General features: G+C 42.4%; 1 protein-coding gene across 3 annotated transcripts in view; it reads right to left on the reverse strand.

The window, feature by feature from the left end:
• RASGRP3 (RAS guanyl releasing protein 3) overlaps window positions 1-20,593 on the reverse strand; it is a 168,917-nt gene that overhangs the window by 72,851 nt on the left and 75,473 nt on the right. Inside the window, exon 1 of one of the 3 annotated variants that reach the window (XM_040429554.1) lies at window positions 6,897-6,906. The exons of the other annotated variants lie outside the window; for them this stretch is intronic. The gene's annotated coding sequence lies outside the window, so the exon portion shown is untranslated. Of the gene's footprint in view, window positions 1-6,896; window positions 6,907-20,593 lie in introns of those variants that run through there. 3 annotated transcript variants of the gene reach the window in all.

Below are 20,593 nucleotides of genomic sequence, written 5' to 3' on the forward strand. Positions count from 1 at the left end.
AACAGTATATACACATCTCCTCCACTAACAGTATATACACATCTCCTCCACTCACAGTATATACACATCTCCTCCACTAACAGTATATACACATCTCCTCCACTAACAATATATACACATCTCCTCCACTCACAGTATATACACATCTCCTCCACACAGTATATACACATCTCCTCCACTCACAGTATATACACATCTCCTCCACTAACAATATATACACATCTCCTCCACTAACAGTATATACACATCTCCTCCACACAGTATAAACATTTCTCCTCCACTCACAGTATATACACATCTCCTCCACTAACAATATATACACATCTCCTCCATTCACAGTATATACACATCTCCTCCACACAGTATATACACATCTCCTCCACACAGTATATACACATCTCCTCCACTCACAGTATATACACATCTCCTCCACTCACAGTATATACACATATCCTCCACTCACAGTATATACACATCTCCTCCACACAGTATATACACATCTCCTCCACACAGTATATACACATCTCCTCCACTAACAGTATATACACATCTCCTCCACTCACAGTATATACACATCTCCTCCACTCACAGTATATACACATCTCCTCCACTCACAGTATATACATATCTCCTCCACTAGCAGTATATACACATCTCCTCCACTCACAGTATATACACATCTCCTCCACTCACAGTATATACACATCTCCTCCACTAACAGTATATACACATCTCCTCCACTAACAATATATACACATCTCCTCCACTCACAGTATATACACATCTCCTCCACACAGTATATACACATCTCCTCCACTCACAGTATATACACATCTCCTCCACTAACAATATATACACATCTCCTCCACTCACAGTATATACACATCTCCTCCACACAGTATATACACATCTCCTCCACTCACAGTATATACACATCTCCTCCACTCACAGTATGTACACATCTCCTCCACTCACAGTATATACACATCTCCTCCACTCACAGTATATACATATCTTCTCCACTAGCAGTATATACACATCTCCTCCACTCACAGTATATACACATCTCCTCCACTCACAGTATATACACATCTCCTCCACTCACAGTATATACACAGCTTCTCCACACAGCAGTGGCGTTGCTAGGTTAAAACATTCGGGGCCTGGGCCCCTGATGTTTTGTCCCAGGCCCTAAATGTACTGCCTGCCTGCTAGATACAACTGTATTGCTGTCCTCTGGATGGCAATACAATTGAATCTAATGCCCTGCAAGAGCTGAAGGACCTGTGATCACATCACAGGTCATGTGATCAGTGCTAAGCAGTAGCTGAAAAGGATCTGCGATGATGTCACCGTCATGTGACCAGTGCAGGAGAGGACGGCTCAGCAGTGAACTTGTGAAGAGAAGTCCTGGGAAGAAGCTGTGGTGAGGTCTGCTACATGAGGAGAGGTAAGTGAAGGGGTAGATTACTCAGCGTGAGAGGCAGAGCAATGTTGGGAGTTGTAGTTATTTAACTGGGACTGTATTTTAGGGCTGAAGGGAGGGAAGTTATTTACATGGGACAGTGAGGTGGAGTGATGTTATTTACATGGGACTGAAAGTTGAGGGAGTGATGTTGTTTTTTACATGGGAATGCATGTTGGAGGTGGCTGGAGCAAGGTTATGTTATTTACATGGGACTATATGTTGAAGGCGGCTGTGGAAGGGAGGGATTTTATTTACATGGGACTGAATGTTGAGGGGTAATGTGATTTACATGGGACTGCATGTTGGAGGTGGCTGGGAAGGGGGTGATTTTATTTACATGGGACTGTATGTTGAAGGTGACTGGGGAGGGGGTTATGTTCTTTACATTAAACTGTATGTTGAAGGCGGCTGGGGAGGGGGTAATGTTATTTACATGGGACTGTATATTGAGGGGCAGGAGAGATGGTGTGATGTTATTTACATGGGACTGTATTTTGGAGGGGGCTGTAGATCGAAAGGGATGTTATTTACATGGGACTGTAAATTGGAGGGGGCTGGAGAGATGGTGTGATGGAATTTACATGGCACTCTATGGCGGAGAAGGGAAATAATGTTATTTACATGGGACTGTATGGTGGAGGGGCTGGGGAAATATAATTTTTGAGGACAGTAAACGGAGGAATATAACTACAGGGGGCACTGCAGGGGGCATTGTAAATACTGGGAGGGCTTCAGGGCGAGCATTATAATAGTAGGGGGCGATATAAATACTGGGGGCACTGTGGGGGCATTTTAAATCCAGAAGACTTTAGGCATTCTTATTACTACTGGGGGCTCTATTGTAGGGACTTAGAGATCCGCATTATTTCTATTAAGAGCACTGTGGGGGTCTTATTACTACTGAGGGGTCAGTAGAGAGCTTTATTACCACTGGGGGAACAATAGGTGGGCCTTATTTCTACTAGGGGCTCTGTAAGGGCACTATTAATACTGGAGGGCTCTTCTACTAATGGGGGCACTCTTGGGGAGCATTATCACAGTTGGGGGCACTGTAGGGGGCAGTATTACTAATGAGGGCATTCTAGAAGGGAATTACTATTGGTGAGACTATGAGGAGCACTATTAATATGGGGGCAGTCATTTTTCTACAGGATAGTATTTGGGGTACAGAAAAATAAGGAAGCTACGATGTCTATGTGTCACACTCTGTAGAGACGAGGCGCGGCTGAGAGAAGTTGTCTGGACGGAATGGAGAAAATGATGATAGAGAAGATCTACATCAGAGAAGATGTCACCTGGGAGGAACTGGATGTGAGAGGTACATGCTGCTGTATAGCTGTATAGCTATAGCGGGCTTAGGGGTCTGTTGGTCGACTTAGAGAATTGGGCCATATGCATTGGGGCTTTGGCCCCGGATCTTTTGAGACCTTAGCAATGCCCCTGCCACACAATATAAACCCTTCTCCTCCACTCACAGTATATACACATCTCCTCCACACAGTATAAACACTTCTCCACTCACAGTATATACACATCTCCTCCACTAACAGTATATACACAGCTCCTCCACTCACAGTATATACACAACTTCTCCACTCACATTATATACACTTCTCCTCTTCTCCTCCACTCACAGTATATACACATCTCCTCCACTCACAGTATATACAATTCTCCTCCACTCACAGTATATACACAGCTTTTCCACGCATAGTATATACACAGCTCCTCCACTCAGTATATACAAAGCTTTTCCGCTCACAGTATATACACAGTTCCTCCACTCACAGTATATACACAGCTTCTCCACACAGTATAAACACGTATCCTCCACTCACAGTATATGCACATCTCCTCCACTAACAGTATATTCACAGCTCCTCCACTCACAGTATATACACTTCTCCTTCACTCACAGTATATACACATCTCCTCCACCAACAGTATATACACAGCTCCTCCACACAGTATAAACACTTCTGCTCCACTCACAGTATACAATGAGTAACAGAAGTATTTGAACACCCTGCGATTTTGCAAGTTCTCCCACTTAGAAATCATGGAGGGGTCTGACATTCACATTGTAGGTGCATTACCACTCTGAGAGACAGAATTAAATTTAAAAAAAAATTGAAAATCACATTGTATGATTTTTAAAGAATTTATTTGTCTTGCACTGCTGAACATAAGTATTTGAACACCTGAGAAACAGCAAGAATTCTGGCTCTCAAAGACCACCTGTACTTCACTCATTAATCTAACTTAGTAGCACCTGTCTGAGCTCTTTAAAGACACCTGTCCACCCCACAGACAGACACCAACTACTACCATGGGCAAGACCATAGAGCTATCAAAAGACACCACAGACAAAATTGTGGACCTCCACAAGGCTGGAAAGGGCTATGGGGCAATTGCCAAGCAGCTTGGTGAAAATAAATCAACTGTTGGAGCAATTGTTAGAAAATGGAAGAGGCTAAAGACGAATGTCAGTCTCCCTCGGACTGGGCCTCCATGCAAGATCTCACCTCGTGGGGTATCACTGATGATAAAAAAGGTGAGGAATCAGCACAGAACTACAAGAGAGGAGCTGGTCAATGACATGAAGAGAGCTGGGACCACAGTTTCAAAGGTTACTGTCGGTAGAACACTATGCCGTCATGGTTTCAATTCATGCATTGCATGGAAGGTTCCCCTGCTCAAGTCATCACATATCCAGGCCAGTCTGAAGTTTGCCAATGATCATCTGGATGACCATCTGGATGATCCAGAGGAGGCATGGGAGAAAGTCATGTGGTCAGATGAGACCAAAGTAGAACTTTTTGGTCAAAGCTTCACTCATCGTATTAGGAGGAAAAAGAAGGATGAGTTGCATCCCAAGATCATGCTTTGGGGGTGCTTTTCTGCGAAGGGGACAGGACGACTGCACTGTGCTAAGGAGAGGATGAATGGGGCCATTTATTGTGAGATTTTGAGCAACAACCTCCTTCCCTCAGTCAGAGCATTGAAGATGGGTCGTGGCTGGATCTTCCAACATGACAACGACCCGCAGCACACAGCCATGATAACCAAGGAGTGGCTCCGTAAGAAGCATATCAAGGTTCTGGAGTGGCCTAGCCAGTCTCCAGACCTAAATCCAATAGAACATCTTTGGAGGGAGCTGAAACTCCGTGTTGCTCAGCGACATCCCTGAAACCTGACAGATCTAGAGGAGATCTGTGCGGAGGAGTGGGCCAAAATCCCTGTGGCAGTGTGTGCAAACCTGGTCAAGAACTACAGGAAACGTTTGACCTCTGTAATTGCAAACAAAGGCTTCTGTACCAAATATTAGCACTGATTTCCTTAGGTGTTCAAATACTTATGTTCAGCAGTGCAAGACAAATACATTCTTTAAAAATCATACAATGTGATTTATTGAATTTTTATTTTTTTTATTCTGTCTCTCAGAGTGGGAATGCACCTACAATGTGAATTTCAGACCCCTCCATGATTTCTAAATGGGAGAACTTGCAAAATCGCAGGGTGTTCAAATACTTCTGTTCCCCACTGTATACACATCTCCTCCACTCACAGCATATACACATCTCCTCCACTCACAGTATATACAAAGCTCCTCCATACAGTATAAACACTTCTCCTCCACTCACAGTATATACACATCTCCTCCACTAACAGTATATACACAATTCCTACACTTACAGTATATACAAAGCTTTTCCACTCACAGTATATGCAAAGCTCCTCTATGCACAGTATATACAAAGTTTTTCCACTCACACTATATACACATTTCCTCCACTCACAGTATATACACATCTCCTCCACTCACAGTATATACACATCTCCTCCACTCACAGTATATACATATCTCCTCCACTCACAGTATATACACATATCCTCCACTCACAGTATATACACATATCCTTCACTCACAGTATATACACAACCCCTCCACTCACAGTATAAACATATATCCTCCACTTACAGTTTATACACATCTCCTACGCTCACATGAAACATATACAGTTCCTCCCCTCACAGTATATACACAGCTCCTCCACTGACGGTGTATATACATAGTTCCCTTGTGCAGTATATACTGTGTAACACACAGACAAGCCCCATAAACATATATGGATGATGATGGACTCACATGAAGCTTCCCTTCATGGCTAGCACATCTCTCTGCTGCTCCATGAACTGGCACAGGCTGCTGCTGGGCTGACACATGGCATTTACAGAAGGCTTTTCACACTCCAGCACTGGTGACCAGGAGAACTGGAGCAGGACAGGCAACTGCAGCTCTGGAGTCTGCTTGCCCTGTTTGGGTACAAACTCCTGCACTTGATGGGATGTGGTTCTGGGCTGCTAGGCCTGACTGAGGGGCTAAGCACAAGCCCTGCTTAAAGGAGTTCTCTGGGAATTAAGAAAATGAAAATACTTAAATATTACTTTATTATAAATATATTCCCAAATACCTTTCATTAATTATAATGGTTTGTTTTGTCTAGGGAGCAATCATTAGAGGACATAAAATGTCCGCTGTCCTATTAGTCCACACAAAACCTGTCCTAATCACACAGCAGGACAAGTTACTTCCCAACACTGAGGTAAAGAGCTGCCTCGTCCTCCTCTCTGCTCTGCTTTCAGGGAATATGATCCTGAATACAACTGTTAAGATCTTCAGCTGAATCTCTGTAGTAATGGAGTTCATGAAGAGACATGAAGTACAGAGAGGAGGTGTGGATGTGGCTAATGAGCAGCAGCACTTGTATGCAGTCTCCATTACCACAGTCTGTCCTGTCCAGCCTCTCTGTACTTCATGTCTCCTCATGACCTCCATTCCTACAGAGATTCAACTTAAGGTCTTATCAGCTGTATTCAGGATCATAATCCCTAACAAGTAGAGCAGAGAGGAGGATAAGGCAGCTCCTTACCGAAGTGTCCTGAAGTAACCCGTCCTCCTGTGTGATTAGGTCAGGTTCTGTGTGCACTAATAGGACAGCGGCCATTTTATTTCCTCTGATGATTGCTCCCTAGACAAAACAAACCATTATAACTAATGAAAGGTAATTGGGAATATATTTATAATAAAGTAATATTTAATATGGGACGGTTGGTAGTTCTGATAGGACTGTACTTGGATATATTTGTTTACTTATATATAAATTATTATTATTTTTCTCTCCTCTTCTCTCTTCCCTTCTCCTTATTTCCTTTTGAGGGGGGTTGGGGGGGGCGGGGGTGGATGCATCGCAGGGTGGGGGGGTTAAGGGGAAAAATGTTAAAAAATGTATAATAAGCTTGAACTGTATTTTGTGTATTTTCTTTTTATAGTAATAAAGATGTTAAATAAAAAAAATAAAAATAAAAAGTATCTTCATTTTCTTAATTCCCAGAGAACCCCTTTAATGGCCTCCTACTAAGCCACCAGTGTGGAGCTGCTTCATGGTTTTAGTACACTTCAGCAGGGGGCACAAGGGAGCTGCTGATTAAAGGTTTAATGTGCCTGGCTAAAGTCATTTGGAACTGCCAAGCAGCACCTCCCAGGTGCCTCACAGGTCCCAGATTATGCATAGTGATGCCCGGGACCAGACTGGGACTAAAAAACAGCCTTGGCACTCAAACCCCAACAGCCCACATACAAAATCAACCTGAAGATAATCATTCTTACTGGCATCACCAATGTGGCCAATGATTGGCGACAGTGGCCTACACACTTTCCATACACTGGGAGTCATTTGTAACTTGCAGACATTTTGCTCACAATCTGGAGTCAGTAAGATTAGGCACACTGTTTGAGAGATTTTCCTTGTGTAGAGACAGTGGGGGTCATATTTTAAAAACCTGCAATTCACATACCAGAGAGGAACTGTGTTGGAGGAAGATCTGATCAGTTTATTAAGAGGTGCACACTTATTAATAACTGCTGTCCGTGCAGCGGAAACTGAAATCTGTTCCATCTAGGACAGGGCTGGCCAACCTGCGGCTCTCCAGCTGTTGTAAAACTACAATTCCCACGACACCCTGCTGTAGGCTGATTGCTGTAGGCAGTCTCGGGATGCTGGTAGTTGTAGTTCTGAAACAGCTCGGGTTGGCTATCCCTGATCTAGGAGCTTAAGTAGCTTTAAGTTAAATTTACATTAGCTTTCTTGGATAAATTTTTGGTGTGAAAAAGTCACGAGATTTATCACAAAGGTGTTTTGTGCAAAATTTTTTAAACTATTTCTGTTTTTCATAATTTTTTCCACTTTTTAAAAAGCAGGCTCATTAGTTTAGCATATGATGGCAAGGCCACTGTGGCCCAAAACATGTAGTATAATTTATCCAAGAAAGCTAATGTAAATTTAACTTAAAGCTACTTAAGCTCCTAGATCAGGGATGGCCAACCCGAGGCTCTCCAGCTGTTTCAAAACTACAACTACCAGCATCCCGAGACTGCCTACAGCAATCAGCCTATAGCAGGGTGTCGTGGGAATTGTAGTTTTACGTACATATGACCCAACGACAGGAAAAGCTGAGTGAGGAGCACACTCACAGGGAGAAGACTGGAAGATCAAATAATCCCGCCTAAGTCTCCTTCTCATTTCCACCACCCACTACCTAATGCAGCTGGCTCACAATCTGCATCCTCAGCCATGGGAGGGAGCGGAGCTACAGGGAAGTCAGGAGCTGAGACTGAATGAAGCGGAGAGCTGGTGGCCAACTAGGGTGACTGCCCCATATGGCATTTTCCAGAATTTCCATATGGCAGGCCATCTCTGGCCACACCTCTGGGGCTATCCCATTAGGACGACTTCTGTCTATATGACTTTTTAGGGCACTCTAGCAGATTAGTCAGAGCAAACAGGTGCTGCAAGTGGGAGCTTCAATTCTGTAGAATGACCATGTAGGTAATACACGGTCACACTCATTACAATGGGCGCCAAGCAATACTACATACCTCCTATGTTGCCGCTGGCAGCTTCTCTGGTCTATGAGAACTGATAACGTGAGAAGTTATTTAGACAAGGGATTGACTTGATCTGACAATTCTTTTATATTGTTAGAGAAGAGTTGTATTTACACAGATTTTGATAATAGGGAAGTTCTCCAAAAAGAGAAGAAAATTAAATCAGATTTGATTTTAGTTCCCCATTGAAACAATATTCTTTATATTTCCCACAAACTTCTCATTTCTCTAAAAACATAGCGAGCTCTCACTTCATTTTAAACGGTTCCTTCAGTAGGGCTCCAGTTTATACCGTCGGCCATTACAAAGCATCTCCAACTTTTCAATCGTACAATACAATAACTTTATTTAAAATATTCCGCTTATGTCATTAGGCAGGATTTGGCCGCATGCCTAGGCCTTTCCGTGTGCAATGACTCTCGTTAATACGCAAGTTGCTACATTGTTTTTGTCCTAGTGAAAAGTACTTCTAAGTTAGAGATTTCCTGTTTTTAGAGCATTATGCAGATTACATTTATTTTTAGACAAACATCGAACCACCTATGGCTACTTTCACACTCGCGTTTTGTGCGGATCCATCATGGACGGATCCGTTCAGATAATACAACCGTCTGCGTCAGTTCAGAACGGATCCGTTTGTATTATCTTTAACCCCTTAGGGACGCATGACGTACTGGCACGGCATGTTTCCCGAGTCCTTAAGGACCCATGACGTACCGGTACGTCATCTATAGTTCCGATCACCGCCGCCCGGCGGGCGGTGATCGGAACACGGTGCCTGCTCAAATCATTGAGCAGGCACCACGGCTAAATGCGCGGGGGGGTTCCGTGACCCCCCCGTGTCGGCGATCGCCGCAAACCGCAGGTCAATTCAGACCTGCGGTTTGCGGATTTTTATTGTGCGGGTGGTGGTAGTCGCCGGTGCCATCGGGTCCCCATGGGGCTGTGGGGAGGACCCGATGGCATGGAAGGCAGCGCGATGCCTAAGGAAGGCATCGCGCTGCCTTCTGGTGAAGAGCCTGTGAGATCCAGCCCCCTGGATCTCGCAGGCCGGAAGCTGTATGAGTAATGTATTACTCATACAGCCAATGCATTCCAATACAGAAGTATTGGAATGCATTGTAAAGGATTAGACCCCCAAAAGTTCAAGTCCCAAAGTGGGACAAAAAATAAAGTGAAAAAAAAAGTTGAAAAAAGACAGTTTATCCCCCCCAAAAATTTGAAGTTTCAAGTAAAAATAAACAAAAACGTCATTTTCCCCAAATAAAGTAAAAAAAAATGGGTAAAGGATAGGGGGAAAAAAAAGTATACATATTAGGTATGTATATAGAGACACTAAAACATCATTTTTTTTGTTTTAAAAAAGCTGTTATTGTGTAAAACTTACATAAATAAATAAAAAGTATACATATTTGGTATCGCCACGTTCGTATCGACCGGCTCTATAAAAATATCACATGACCTAACCCCTCAGATGAACACCGTAAAAATAAAAAATAAAAACTGTGCTAAATAAACCATTTTTTGTCACCTTACATCACAAAAAGTGTAATAGCAAGCGATCAAAAAGTCATATGCACCCCAAAATAGTGCCAATAAAACTGTCATCTCATCCCACAAAAATCATACCCTACCCAAGGTAATCGCCCAAAAACTGAAAAAATTATGTCTCTCAGACTATGGAAACACTAAAACATGATTTTTTTTGCTTCAAAAATGAAATCATTGTGTAAAACTTACATAAATAAAATAAAAGTATACATATTAGGTATCGCCGCGTCCGTATCGACCAGCTCTATAAAAATATCACATGACCTAACCACTCAGATGAACACCATAAAAAATGTAAAATAAAAACTGTGCTAAATAAACCATTTTTTGTCACCTTACATCACAAAAAGTGTAATAGCAAGCGATCAAAAAGTCACACGCACCCCAAAATAGTGCCAATAAAACCATCATCTCATCCCGCAAAAATCATACCCTACCCAAGGTAATCGCCCAAAAACTTAAAAAAATATGGCTCTCAGACTATGGAAACACTAAAACATGATTTTTTTTGCTTCAAAAAAGAAATCATTGTGTAAAACTTACATAAATAAAAAAAAGTATACATATTAGGTATCGCCGCATCCGTGACAACCTGTTCTATAAAAATATCACATGATCTAACCTGTCAGATGAATGTTGTAAATAACAAAAAATAAAAACGGTGCCAAAACAGCTATTTCTTGTTATCTTGCCTCACAAAAAGTGTAATATAGAGCAACCAAAAATCATATGTACCTTAAACTAGTACCAACAATACTGCCACCCTATCCCGTAGTTTCTAAAATGGGGCCATTTGTTTGGAGTTTCTACTCCGCATCAGGGGGGCTTCAAATAGGACATGGTGTCAAAAAAAACAGTCCAGCAAAATCTGCCTTCCAAAAACCGTATGGCATTCTTAACCCTTGCTTTGTTACTGGGAAAAATGGATAAAAATTGAAAATTTGCCCAAAAATTGAAATTCTGAAATTTCATCTCCATTTGCCAATAACTCTTGTGGAACACCTAAAGGGTTAACGACGTTTGTAAAATCAGTTTTGAATACCTTGAGGGGTGTAGTTTCTTAGATTGGGTCAAAAAAAACAGTCCAGCAAAATCTGCCTTCCAAAAACCGTATGGCATTCCTTTCCTTCTGCGCCCTGCCGTGTGCCCGTACAGTCGTTTACGACCACATATGGGGTGTTTCTGTAAACTACAGAATCAGGGCCATAAATATTGAGTTTGGTTTGGCTGTTAACCCTTGCTTTGTAACTGGAAAAAAATTATTAAAATTGAAAATCTGCCAAAAAATTGAAATTTTGAAATTGTATCTCTATTTTCCATTAATTCTTGTGGAAAACCTAAAGGGTTAACGACGTTTGTAAAATCTGTTTTGAGTACCTTGAGGGGTGTAGTTTCTTAGATGGGGTCACTTTTATGGAGTTTCTACTCTAGGGGTACATCAGGGGGGCATCAAATGGGACATGGTGTCAAAAAAAACAGTCCAGCAAAATCTGCCTTCCAAAAACCGTATGGCATTCCTTTCCTTCTGCGCCCTGCCCTGTGCCCGTACAGTAGTTTACGACCACATATGGGGTGTTTCTGTAAACTACAGAATCAGGGCCATAAATATTGTGTTTGGTTTGGCTGTTAACCCTTGCTTTGTAACTGGAAAAAAATTATTAAAATGGAAAATCTGCCAAAAAGTGAATTTTTTAAATTGTATCTCTATATTCCATTAATTCTTGTGGAACACCTAAAGGGTTAACAAAGTTTGTAAAATCTGTTTTGAATACCTTGAGCGGTGTAGTTTATAGAATGGGGTCATTTTTGGGTGGTTTCTATTATGTAAGCCTCGCAAAGTGACTTCAGACCTGAACTGGTCCCTAAAAATTGGGTTTTTGAAAATTTCTGATAAATTTCAAGATTTGCTTCTAAACTTCTAAGCCTTGTAACATCCCCAAAAAATAAAATATCATTCCCAAAATGATCCAAACATGAAGTAGACATATGGGGAATGTAAAGTAATAACTATTTTTGGAGGTATTACTATGTATTATAGAAGTAGAGAAATTGAAACTTGGAAATTTGCTAATTTTTCCAAATTTTCGGTAAATTTGGTATTTTTTGATGCAAAAAAATTAACTTTTTTGACCCAATTTTTGCAGTGTCATGAAGTACAATATGTGACGAAAAAACTATCTCAGAAAGGCCTGGGTAAGTAAAAGCGTTTTAAAGTTATCAGCACTTAAAGTGACACTGGTCAGATTTGCAAAAAATGGCCAAGTCCTTAAGGTGAAATAGGGCTGAGTCCTTATGGGGTTAACATAGCCAAGACGGATCCGTCTTGAACACACCACTGAAAGTCAATGGAGGACGGATCCATTTTATATTCTGCCATATTGTGTCATAAAAAACGTTTGGCTCGGTTTCATGCAGCGTTTTGGTGTCCGCCTCCAAAGCGGAATGGAGACGGAACGGAGGCAAACTGATGCATTCTAAACGAATCCTTTTCCATTCAGAATGCATTAGGGCAAATCTGATCCGTTTTTAACCGCTTGTGAGAGCCCTGAACGGATCTCACAAACGGAAAGTCAAAATGCGAGTGTGAAAGTAGACTATGCCTGCTACCATGGTAGAGATATACAGATACAGATCTATATATATATACAGTACAGACCAAAAGTTTGGACACACCTTCTCATTCAAAGAGTTTTCTTTATTTTCCTGACTATGAAAATTGTAGCTTTACACTGAAGGCATCAAAACTATGAATTAACACATGTGGAATTATATACATAACAAACAAGTATGAAACAACTGAAAATATGTCATATTCTAGGTTCTTCAAAGTAGCCACCTTTTGCTTTGATTACTGCTTTGTACACTCTTGGCATTCTCTTGATGAGCTTCAAGAGGTAGTCCCCTGAAATGGTTTTCACTTCACAGGTGTGTCCTGTCAGGTTTAATAAGTGGGATTTCTTGCCTTATAAATGGGGTTGGGACCATCAGTTGCGTTGAGAAGTCAGGTGGATACACAGCTGATAGTCCTATTGAATAGACTGTTAGAATTGGTATTATGGCAAGAAAAAAGCAGCTAAGTAAAGAAAAACGAGTGGCCATCATTACTTTAAGAAATGAAGGTCAGTCAGTCAGTCATTGGGAAAACTTTTAAAGTAAGGGCTATTTGACCATGAAGGAGAGTGATGGGGTGCTGCGCCAGATGACCTGGCCTCCACAGTCACCGGACCTGAACCCAATCGAGATGGTTTGGGGTGAGCTGAACCGCAGAGTGAAGGCAAAAGAGCCAACAAGTGCTAAGCATCTCTGGGAACTCCTTCAAGACTGTTGGAAGACCATTTCAGGGGACTACCTCTTGAAGCTCATCAAGAGAATGCCAAGAGCGTGCAAAGCAGTAATCAAAGCAAAAGGTGGCTACTTTGAAGAACCTAGAATATGACATATTTTCAGTTGTTTCACACTTGTTTGTTATGTATATAATTCCACATGTGTTAATTCATAGTTTTGATGCCTTCATAGTCATGAAAATAAAGAAAACTCTTTGAATGAGAAGGTGTGTCCAAACTTTTTGTCTGTACTGTATATATATACACTGACTAAAAATATAAATGCAACACTTTGGATTTTGCTTCCATTTTGCATGAGCTGAACTCAAAGATCTGAAACATTTTCTACATACACAAAATACCCTCTGAAATATTGTTCACAAATCTGTCAAAATCTTAGTGAGCACTTCTCCTTTGCCGAGATAATCCATCCCACCTCACATACCAAGGTGCTGATTAGGCAGCATGAATATCACACAGGTGTGCCTTAGACTGCCCACAATAAATGACCACTCTGAAATGTGCAGTTTGATCACACAGCACAATGCCACAGATGTCGCAACGTTTGAGGGAGCGTGCAATTGGCATGCTGACTGCAGGAATGTCTACCAGAGCTGTTGCCCATGCAATGAATGTTCATTTCTCTAACATAAACCGTCTCCAAAGGCGTTTCAGAGAATTTGGAAGTAAATCCAACCAACCACAAACCACATGTAACCACGCCAACCCAGGACCTCCATGAAATTTTAAGTGTTGACGTCTCTTCCGATCATATGATCGGAGGACTCACGTGATCTAGAAAGACGGAATGAGGGAAGAACCGCTATGGGATAACGCCCCCTTTGGTCATGTGGAAGGTCATGTGATCTAGTCATGTGATCCACGTGACCAGATGGGGCGGAACAAGGAAAAGATCACGTGGGACAACTAATGAAGAGAGACGTCAAGAATGATGTCACAGCGCATGCGCAATACGATAATGAAGACACCAGAAGTATCGAGGCGAAAAGCGCAATGTATCCTTAATGGACGGATCCCACAGCCTGAAAATGGTGGTAAGAAACAGAATTTAACATCTGAATTGGATATAGAGAAGTGGATAATTAGAGATAAGATTTTTTTATATGTAAGGGGTGGAACTAATTGGAATAGGTGGAGTTAAGTTGAACCAATTGTAGCAACTTTGAGACTATATATGTTTACAAATGCTGTATAAGTTTGAGCTTGATAAAGACCATAAGGTCGAAACATCGCGGTTTGGGTGAAATAAAGAAAGAAAACCATTAAGAAATTGGAGTGCCGCAGTTTTCCTTTACTATTCCAAGCTTTCATATGTATTATATACCGGATGCATGTAATTTAAAACATGCATCCTGTATATAATATATATGAAAGTCACAGATATGGTGGTGAAACGCGTTGCCACAAAAAAACTGATTTCATCTATAATCTTGTATGGACTTGAGTCCTCTCAGTGGATGCCCTCACTCAGGCTCGGACTGGCCCAGAGGGGTACAGGTGAATCGCCCGGGTCCCTGAGCAAGGTGGGCCCCTTGTCTTCCACCACCTACATGAGTGGCACATAACACAGTAGACTGATTGCACTACATACAGATAGGCATTATACAACACCTCAACCAGCCTATGTTTGTATGAAAAACTGGGTAGAATATTTAAGAAACTACCCAGCTTCTTATTATAGACACGCTCATGTGGCTGAGATGACTTCTAGGTACAGAGGCAGGACAACCAGTACCCTCCTTTCCCAGTGACCTGCCTTCTCAAAGTTGCTGCAGGGACCTCATAATCAATCATCTTGTAGCATCTAGCTGCTGTGCAAGCAGGTAATATTTGGATGTATCCGTATGGTGGGCCCCCAAAATAAATTTTACTGGTGGGCCCTAGACACCCCAGTCCGACACTGCCCTCACTCCACAAATTCCTCATCTACTTCTAGAATATTTGATTGTCATAATAAGAACACCATTTCTCATGCTCTAAATTGGTCTGTTTGTGGGATCATTTATCAAACTGGTGTAAAGTAGAACTGGCTTAATTGCCCATAGCAACCAATCAGATTCCATTTTTCATATTGGAAAGCTTCTTTTGGAAAATGAAAGGTGGAATCTGATTGGATACTATGGGCAATTAAGCCAGTTCTACTTTACACCAGTTTGATAAATGATCCCACAAACAGACCAATTTAGAATGACTCCACTGGTTTTCATTAAAGAGGGTAATTGAGAATCCAAGAAATTGATAATTTTTCATAATTAGGGCTCATGCACACGACCGAATGTATTTTGCGGTCCGCAAAAAATACGGATGTCGTCCGTGTGCATTCCGTATTTTGAGCAACGGAACAGCTGGCCCCTAATAGAACAGTACTATCCTTGTCCGTAATGCGGACAATAATAGGACATGTTCTATTTTTTTGCGGAACGGAAATACGGACATACGGAAACGGAATAGACACAGAGTAACTTCCGTTTTTTTGTGTGGACCCATTGAAATAAATGGTTCCATATACGGGCCACAAAAAAAAAAATGGAACGGACATGGAAATAATATACGTTCGTGTGCATGACCCCTTATAGAGTAAGGCCTCTTTCACACGACCGTTTTATTTTTTTCCATTTATGGGCCGTTTTTTGCGTTCCATATACGGTCCGTATAGGGAACCATTCATTTCAATGGTTCCGCTAAAAATACGTAATGTACTCCGTATGCATTCCGTTTCCGTTTTCCCGTTCCGTTGAAAGATAGAACATGTCCTATTATTGCATGCAAGTCACTTTCCGTGGCTACATTCAAGTCAATGGGTCCGCCAAAAAAACAGAACACATACGGAAATGCATCTGTATGTCTTCCGTATCTGTTCTGTTTTTGCGGAACCATCTATTAAAAATGTTATGCCCAGCCCAATTTTTTCTATGTAATTACTGTATATGCCATACGGAAAAACAAAACGGAACAGAGACTGAAACACAACGGAAACAAAAAAAACGGAACAACTGATCCGTGAAAAACCGTGACATACGGTCGTGTGTAAGCAGTGGCGTAGCTAGAAATGACTTGGCCACACAGCAAATTTTTTTAACGGGGCCCCCCTCCCCCAGTAATTTTTTCGCAACCCCTTCCTTTTATGCCGCCCCCATTCCTGTGGCTAGTAAAGATCGCTCTCTCAAACCAGGGCCGGCAGCTGTTCCATCTATTTTCTACACTATACTGTCACTGTATATAATTTCATTGTGTAATACTGTTGAGGGGGCCCTGACAAAATCTTTTAGTCCTTCTCCTCCTGGATGGCCCCTTCTGGGTCAGGGCCCGAAAGCAGCCGCTTCCCCTTCTTCCCCTATAGCTACTAATTTCAGGTCACTGGCGCCATCGGGTATCTCACTATATATATATATATATATATATATATATATATGTCAAAAAACAGTCAGCACTCCATAAAATAGAAAAATCTTTATTCACCCAGACAGGACATGCGACGTTTCAGCTCTATGCTGGAGCCTTATGGAGTGCTGCCCGTTTTTCGACTTTTACATATTGGGTTTGCTTAATCCCAACTGGGCCAGCTGCACCCCCTTGTCTTCTTAATAGACGGTGATACCACTTTTTTTCTTTTTTATATATATATATATATATATAGATTCCAAAAACGAGGCAGCACTCCAATGGAAGTAAAAACGTGGATCCTTTATTCCCCTCTGTGCAACGTTTCAACCGTCTCAATGCGGTCTTTCTCAAGCATAACAAAAAAGGTGTCATCAAGGGGTATATATACCCATAATACATTGCAAATAATGAACGTGACAATTATATAATCTTCAGACCAATGAAGCATAAACCATACAATCCATGGTGTACAAAAAACAAAAGTCATGTATAGCCGAATGGTCTACATTGCATAATATATATCATAGTGCAAAACAGTGTACATATATATTTGATCATTATGATAACGATCAACTGAAATAATTGACCAATATCTAGTTAATCAAAAAAGTGTAACATCACCTGTGCAAATGAATAAGTGCATGTAGTTTAAAAAGGAACTCACACCGGATCGTATGGGACGGCGCGCCAAACTTCCGCGTCCTCACCGTCAAAGTGCGCATGTCCCAAGTGCCTGCCACGTCACCAGACGGACGCTCCAAGCCGAGGAGCCAGGCGTCATCACCATGGAAACGTGTGGGCACATGACCACAGCGATAGACACGTGACTCCTCAGGAGGACGCGCCGGGTAGAAGCACGCCCACAAGGCCGGCCCCGCGTCGCTAGGCAACAATGAAACATTGCTCCCCCAGCATCAGCAGTCCCGCAGTGTGTATCGTAGTCCACCCACCGGCCACACGGCAGGCACAGGTACCCGGGCACATAAGAAACGGCAGGAAAGGGGGAATTAACAGACGAGAGGAGAGAAAAAAGGAAGACACTGGCATCGCAACAATGAACTATGTGGGTAGAAGGACCAAAACCGGTCACTGTAGTTTGTATATTTATATATATAAATAAAAATCAGAGTGAACGTGGCTTGCATGAAGTATATCAGCACTGGAAATAAGTAATAACCCGTGCCATACTTCAAAAATAGGACAACAGGCCGGGGATCAAAAGGTCCCGCCGTTGTCACGGCAGAACCCCTGTTCCATGGAAGGCGAGGGATCAGAGACACGTCCATGCCACAGGTCCCAAACCCAGACACCGACCCTACAGTCCAAGATGAAATAAACAGACCACCACTCCAGATAGACAACATAATTATAGTAAACCCACACGTTACATGGCAAAGCCAATACAAATGCATCCAGGGATCTCTCCCATCATCATAATCCCAACATGGATAAGCAGAAGAGGGCGCATACCGTCCACAGAGAACGCCAGCGGAGCACCAATGATCTAAAGAAAGAAAGAGTAGAATATAAGCAATAAGACAGAGAATTATACATCTGTATGTAACAAATTGGTTATATATATCAAAAGAATGACACCAATACGGAATTCACATACACCAGGACACGACAAGGGGAGGGGCAACAGGGAATAGCTAAAAAAGCCACATCCTATACTACACTCCACTTAAAATCAACATTGAGACCATGGGGTCTCAGTGTGTTGAGACGATGGATCCATCTAAGCTCACGTTGTTTGAGAGCCAATGTCCTGTCACCTCCCCTTCTAGACAGAGAAATATGATCCACTAACATAAACTTCAAATCCTTCTCCTTGTGGTTGGCCTCGACAAAGTGTTTAGGCACGGGCAGATCTTTTCTTTTTTGTCGAATGGAGAAACGATGATTGTTCAACCGTGCCTTCATGTCACAAGTGGTCTCCCCAACATAGAGGAGGCCACAAGGACAGGAGAGCACGTAGATCACATATGAACTATTGCATGTCAAGAAATGTCCAATCCCATACTGGATCCCCGTAACAGGGTGAGTAAACTTCTCCCCCCTGGTCATGTAGGCGCAATTGACGCAGCCAAGGCAGGGATAAGAACCCACCCTGCGAGGGCCAATATGAGATTGTACTAAAGTCTTGACGGGAATGTCCGCACGGACCAATTTATCCCGGAAATTGGCAGGACGTCTGTAGGAAAGCAGAGGTGGCACCGTCAAAGGTATAACACTGGGAAAATTGCTCTTGAGTATTGCCCAATGTTTACGGACAATCTGAGCAATCTGAACACTTTGTTCCGAATAAGTTGATATAAAAGGTATTCTCTCAACTTTATTTTGTGTGGCACCTAGGGAGATCTGTGGATTTTTTACCTTGTTAAGGTGTTTATCAATCACCCGAGTCGGGTAACCCCGTTCCCTAAACTTGTGCACCATGTGAGAGAAACGAGTCGGGAGTAAGTCTGGATCCTGCACCAACCTCTTAACCCTGAGTAGCTGACTGTAGGGTACGGAATTAATGATGGATCTAGGGTGACAGCTGCCATAGTGCAGCAGTGTATTACAATCGGTGGGCTTCGTGTAGATGTCAGTGGATAAATGGTCACCCACAATGGTAACTGTCATGTCTAGAAACTGGACATGTGAACTCGAGTGTACAAGGGTAAACATGATATTGGGGTCCATGTGGTTCAAAAAGTCATGAAAGCTGCCGAGAGAAAGAGAGTCACCAGACCAGATGAGGAAGACGTCATCTATGTATCGCCACCACCCCAGCACATGGCTGAAGTGGTGGGACACATAGACAAGGTCTTCCTCGAGGGCCGCCATGAAGACATTGGCATAAGTCGGTGCCACATTAGACCCCATGGCGGTCCCTCGTAACTGGAGATAGAAGCTGTCCATGAAAAGGAAATAGTTGTTCCTCAAAATCAAATTCAAAAGCTGGACTAAAAAATCTTGACAAGCTAGTGAATAGTTACTGCCAGATAGCTGTCTCCGAACCGCAGCCAGCCCTCTGTCATGGTCAATGGAGGTGTAAAGGCTAGTGACATCAAAGGATGCCAGGAGACAACCATCTGGCAGCACAATCTCAGAGATCCTATCCAAAAAATCGCCAGTGTCCCTGATGTAGGACCTGGCGTTTATCGCATAGTGTCGAAGTACTCGATCCAAAAAAATTGAGATGTTGGAAAAAATAGATCCGGTGCCCGAAACAATGGGGCGACCTGGTGGGTCCAGCAATGACTTATGAATTTTGGGGAGAACATATATAACTGGTGTACGTGGCTGAGCTACAGTTAGAAAGGCATAGAGCTCACCATCAATGATGTCCCGACTCAGAGCTGTGTCAAGGACACCCTTGATGCGTCTAGCTATATCAAACCTAGGATCCCCAGTTAATACCCTGTATACACTCGAATCGCCCAGTTGTCTTTTGATCTCCTGGATGTACTTAGGGGTGTCCATGACAACAACCGCACCACCCTTGTCCGCCGGTTTGATGGTGAGGCTGCTGTCATGGCACAAACCCTCCAAAGTAACCATCTCAGAAGTAGTCATGTTGGGATGTCTGAGGGGCACATTGGTAATATTATCCCGTAGGGCGGCTATATCAATAGAGACCGCCTTCCTAAATGTATCCAATGCAGATGAACTATTGTGAGGTGTAAAATCACTCCTATTAAAAAGCCCAAAAGCTTTAAGTCTCAATTCCGTATCAACAGATCCTACAGTCGACTGCTCCACTGGAGGGCGACCTGCAAACCATACCTTAAGCTCGATGTTCCTGTATAGGCGCTGCAGGTCGACCTCCAGGTGGAACCAGTCAACCTTGGTAGATGGACAAAATGAAAGGCCCTTAGACAGTACATTAATTTGCACATCAGTTAAAGG

Source organism: Bufo bufo, chromosome 4 (genome assembly GCF_905171765.1).
Source record: "Bufo bufo chromosome 4, aBufBuf1.1, whole genome shotgun sequence".
In the NCBI taxonomy this organism is placed as follows: Eukaryota; Metazoa; Chordata; class Amphibia; order Anura; family Bufonidae; genus Bufo; species Bufo bufo.